A 5,677-nucleotide genomic window follows, 5' to 3' on the forward strand; every position below is an offset into this window, starting at 1 on the left:
GGGAGGGCAGGGGATTGTCAAGGGCGGGGGTGGAGGAAGGACCACCATATGTAATACCCTTTGTAATACTTATTATAATATTTTTAAAAAATAAAAATAAAATAAAATAAAATAAAATAAAAATGAATGAGGCTGTGTATGTTTGCATTTGTGTGGTCTATGAGCACTCTCTATTCTTTCCACTCAATTTTACTGTGCACCAAAAACTGCTCTAAAAATATGGCTTATTAATTTTTGTTCAAAATAATGTACTCCCTGCATCTGCTATTAACACATATCAACATATTAATGCAATTTTCAAGATAGTAACTGTGCTAGGGTGAGGGACTGCGCCATGGAAGGGTTACAGAATGTTACAGAATGTGCTGGGAGGGGGGACTGACGTATGGGGAAGGATTGTGTTGCCAGGATATGAGGATTGTGTATGTGCTGGGAGGAGGGACTGACGTATGAAGGGGGGTTGCAGGGTTAGGAACCATGGAAGAAAAATTGCTAGATTGTCTTAGACCAGTCAGGTGTGACTCTGTTTACCCCCCCTTTGTGCTTATGAACTTTCTGTGAGCTTCTAAGATAACACTGTTTTGCTATAAAAATCATAATGCACACTTGCTCTTTGCCACATGCCGAGAGGCTTCCCAGAGGGGGAAGGTACGGGCTGTGGTCAGCTGGCCAGCTTAATAAACGGCTTTCAAATTTAAATTCTGAGTCGGTGGTCTATCTCGTTGAGCCAACCCATAACATTTGGAGGCCCACAGCGAGATACCCGGCAGGGGTGAGAGGGACCCCTTATTTAGGGCTGGAGGCTCTCCCCCGGCAGGGAGGAGAGGGACCCCCTATTTAAGGCAGGAGGCTCTCCCCTGGCAGGGGTGAGAGGGACCCCTTGTTTAGGGCAGGAGGCTCTCCCCCGGAAGGGAGGAGAGGGACCCCCTATTCAAGGCAGGAGGCTCTCCCCCAGTTGTCCCCGGGCACTCAGCGAGATACCCCACACCTGTGGAGAACGATTACCAAGGAGGCCTCCAGTCCACCCAAAACTTTCAATTCGGAAACAGAGCCACCTGGACTCTCGAGAGAGGTAAGGGACTGGTCGTTAAACAGGAATTGGGACGTCCCACGGAAGGACCTATACGGAGGGCTGGACGCAGCGGTACTCCTGGTCCTGACCCGCGGCCACGACGGTGGCCGGGGTCCCTGGTTCGTGCGGCTGTAGGCTGCACTGGGTTTGTCTGTCTGGTATTTGTTTGTCTTGGTATTTGTTGTCAAAAAGTTGTCTGCTTCTGTGTACACCCTGCTGCAATGTTTTTGAAACTTTTTCAGGACTTCAAGGAGCAAGCTGCAGGTTCCGGGCAACCTTAGTTTGCATTTGGCTGATTTATTTTGTCTCTGTTCTTTGTTGTTTTTGTCTTTGTCAAATGGGATAGGGTCAGTCATCTTTGTCGACCCCCTATCAGTCAGGCCCACTCCGGGTGAGTGGAAGGGGAGCTTGATCACCTCCCAGGAAGCTATAGAGCTCCCTCAGGAATTGGGGTTTATACGGGTGCACCTTAGCTACGACGAATCTAAGCTCCCAAGGGACGCGGCCAGGCGGGCATCTGCGTGAGGATCTGTGAAAACAGGTCACCCCTTCCCTTGTCTGTCTCTCGCCACCGATCATCATGGGGTCGGGACAAAGTTTGTTTGTGTGGGACTAGCCAAATTACTACAGAGAAGGGAGACTGGATACAGCTCCAGCCTGGGCTGGTCTATTAAGAAAGTGTAAATCATTATTGGTCTGTGTAAAGTAAGAGCTACTTTGATTTATTCTGCTTTCTGTTGATACGCTTGGCTGAACGTTTGGGCTGGCCCCTTGGCAGTCTGCAAAGTCTCTTGGCAGCTGCGAGAATTATTTTTCTCAGAGTCTTTTGCTCACTGTTAAGGAAAATTAGCCCACTTAGTTAATAAAGATTTGTCTATCAGCTGCTCTTACCTAGGTTGTAATTTACTGTATTAAACTGAAGTTCTAGGGTAAATTTAAAGGTTATAATGTTAATGCTTTTGATTTACAGCGATTCTGTGAATGGGAGTGGCCCACTTTCCAGGAGGGGTGGCCGGATGCAGGGTCTTTTGATCTGACCACTGCCTACCGGGTCCATTATGTCATACACGGCCACCCAGGGCATCCTAATCAAATTCCTTATATTCATGTTTGGGTTGACATATTGTCCTAGAAACCCCGGTAAATGAGGGCTTGCCTCCCGAGGGAAAATTGGGACAGAGACAGACAATTCTTTTGGCCGGGCCCCAGAAGGGAAAGGCTCCCCCGGTCCTTCAGGGAGAGAGGGGGAGAACCTCCAGGACCTTGCGACATCTGCCAGTCCTGCAGTTCCTATGTTGCCACTATGGCAGGCAGGCCCTCTATAGATCTGGGGCTAGACAGGCAGCCCTCTGGGGAAGCAAGGCAGACCGAGGCGCTATTCCCAGCTCCAGACCAGATTGGGGAGTGAATGAACAAAGAAGGGGGGCTGGATGCCTGAGCTGCCTGCAGTGGCCCTGAAAAAGAAGCAGCAGCAGCAGCGAAAAAATAGAGAACAGCAGAAATTTACCTGACACTAAAGCTGCCTCTCTGCTGCTGCCCAGTGAGAAATGAGTGTTTTACAACAAGCAGTACAAGACTTGGGCCTTTGGCTTGCAGGCTACAGCAGTTAAGCCAGAAGCCAGTGATTGGTACTAGCCTACCTACAGCCCCAGAAATAAAGTAACAAGCCTAGGATCTATGAAAGCTGCAGATAAAGCTAGTAAAAGCTCCCTGCTTGCAAATGTACTGGAAGGGTTTAGTACCTGTTGCTGCTGGAAGAGGAGGGGCTAATATCCCCTTCCAGTGCACTCCCTTGAAAGAGGCCTGGTGGCTGCTCTGCCATAAAGGGGACTGGTGGGAAGACAAGGAAAGCAGGGCCCTGTAACTAATAAACAGAGTTAAGAAAAGGGCACTCACCCTGAACCTGGGAGCCATCAGGACTTTGAAATTCTCCAAGAGAGGAGAAGTCTGACTCAGAGACTAGCCGAAACCTCGTTGGGTTAGGAGGACCGGAGGCTGCATATTGAACTTATAGACTGCAATTTGCTAGGCAGAGGTCCAAGCCCAGTTGTATAGGGATTAAGCTACCTATGTACAGCAAAATAACTTTCTCCTGTGCCAGAATACATTTTAAGAAAATTGGACAAACTGTATTTGTAGCTAGAAAGAAGAACTGGCCTATGTGTAAACTGTCCTGGAAAAAGGGCTATGTGGAATGAACCCAAAAAGTAAAGGGTGTCTAGCTGTCGAGAGGGCAGTTGCCCAGGTGGGCAAAGAAGAATACCCATTAAATTTTGGTCTCTATTGAGAGACAGTTGACAGTTAGCAACCTGTATACTGTCTTACAGGCCTGTGTGACCATGCCCATGTCAGGGGTGGCACAAAACCTCAACTGTAGGAAACTGGGGAAGGCCTGTCTAGAACAGAGGGGGTTAATAAAGTGGTGAATACTAGCCCTCTGTTACAGGAATTACAGACCCTGTGAGGTCCTGTGACATATAAGACCCTGTAGGGAAATAAAGCTCCTTTAGTCCATTCTGAAAGAACAAATAAAAGACAGATTAAAGGCTGTGTTTCCCTCCAGGCAACCCAACTGGAACCCCTATAGTGACAGGGGAAAGGAGGCTCTCGATCGGTATCGCCAGACTCTATTAGGGGGCATCCGAGCTGCTGCTTGGAGACCCACAAACCTCTCTAAGGTGACAGAGACAGTCCAGGGGCCTAACCCTGATGCCCTGGAAAGTCGGAGGGCTGTCAATGTTGCATTTGTTTCCCAGTCGGCCCCAAATATTAGGAAAAAATGACAAAAGTTAGAAGGCTTTGAGGGGAAATCAATCTCTAAGTTGGTTGAGGTGGCCCAGAAGGTTTTTGACAATCAGGAGGACCCGACAGCAGGTTTAAACACCCGGGTGGCCAAGGTCCTCCTGGCCCTAAACGAGGAAAATGGCCCAAGGGGCCGGAGAGACAACAAGGGCAAAGAAAAGCCTCGCGGAAGAAAAGGAGTCCAACCCAGGCTTGGGAAGAATCAATGTGCATTTTGCAGAAAGAAAGGACATTGGAAAAGGGAGTGCCCTGAACATGCGGGGGAACCGACTCCCTCCCATGCTGGTGGAGGAGGTGGATTGGGGCTCAGCTGGCCCCCAGGAGCCCAGAATAACCCTGACAGTGGGGGGCCAAAAGGTGGACTTCCTTGTGGAACTCATAGCACTCACTCAGGCCCTCTGGTAGGGAAAGGGAAAAAGAGTAAACATTTCAGCTTCCTGAAAACAGCTGCCTTGAACCCTGCCACACTCCTCCCTGACGAGAAGGCAGAGGCCCCTTTGCCTGACTGCGAGGAGACATTGACTACCCTCACTTCCCTCCATGAGGACCTTGTGGACCAGCCCTGCAGAATCCAGATGAGATGCTCTACACGGACGACGGGAGCAGCTTCGCAGAGGAAGGTACCCGGTAGCGGGGGGCACATGAAGAGGAGCCAGGGGAGATCTAAGAAGCCCTGGTAAGCGCCCCGGCACTGGCCCTGCCAGACCTACCCAGGGACTACAGGGATATATCTCCTCACACTGCCCTTACAGGAGGACACGGGAGCCACCTTAAAGAAGTCTCCTGACCTCAGGAGGAAAGGAAAAAGCTCCTGAGATACTTAACCACCTGGCAGCCATATAGGGGCCAAGAAATTGACTAAAAGACCAGTAGGGCCCCTAGAAGTTCTCGTAGCCCTGCCAGCATGAAGGCTCCCAGAGAAGCCTACTCATCTGCCAGAGGAGCAGAGGCTAGCTGAGAAACTAAGGGCCCGGGAAGGAGAGGCTGGATGGCTAATTCTGCCAGATGGGAGGCCTATAATGCCAGAAGCCCTGGGGCGGACCATCGCTTCCCAGACCCACCAGAGCACCCACCTCAGGGGAATGAAGCTATCAGAACTACTGGGAAGAGAATTTTACATCCCAGGGCTCCAGAAAATATCTCAAGAGTTGGCTAGAAGGTGCCAAGTGTGTGCCCAGGTGAATCAAGGGCCCCCTGTTGTGGCCGCACCGGGACAGCGATTCCGAGGTCAGAACCGCGGAGAACACTGGGAAGTGGACTTCACTGAGATACCAGGAGGACAAGGAGGGTATAAATACCTGCTGGTTTTCATTGATACCTTCTCTGGCTGGCCTGAGGCATACCCAACCAAGGCAGAGACAGCACAGGTAGTAGTTAGAAAACTCCTCACTGAAATTGTCCCCCGGTTTAGCCTGCCACTATACATGGGGTCCGACAATGGCCTGGCATTTATCGCCAATGTTACAATCCATAGTTAAGGCCCTAAGAGTTACTTGAAAATTGCATTGTGTTTATAGACCACAGAGTTCTGGACAGGTAGAGAGGATAAATTGGATCTTAAAAGAAACATTAACTAAGTTAAAATTAGAGACTGGCAAAAACTGGGTAAGTCTCCTTCCTTTTGCTCTCCTCAGAGCTAGGTGCACCCCATACATCCAAGGGCTAACTCTTTTTTGAGATAATGTTTGGGCAACCACTGCCATTGGTGCCCAGGTTGAGGGAGGAGAAAGTCGCCCGTCTCTCTACCCGAAATTTGCTTAAGTCCTTACAGGCTTTGCAGAGCAGCGCCACGTCAGCACAACA

This window comes from Myotis lucifugus, unplaced genomic scaffold, assembly GCF_000147115.1.
Source record: "Myotis lucifugus unplaced genomic scaffold, Myoluc2.0 scaffold_2177, whole genome shotgun sequence".
NCBI lineage: Eukaryota > Metazoa > Chordata > Mammalia > Chiroptera > Vespertilionidae > Myotis > Myotis lucifugus.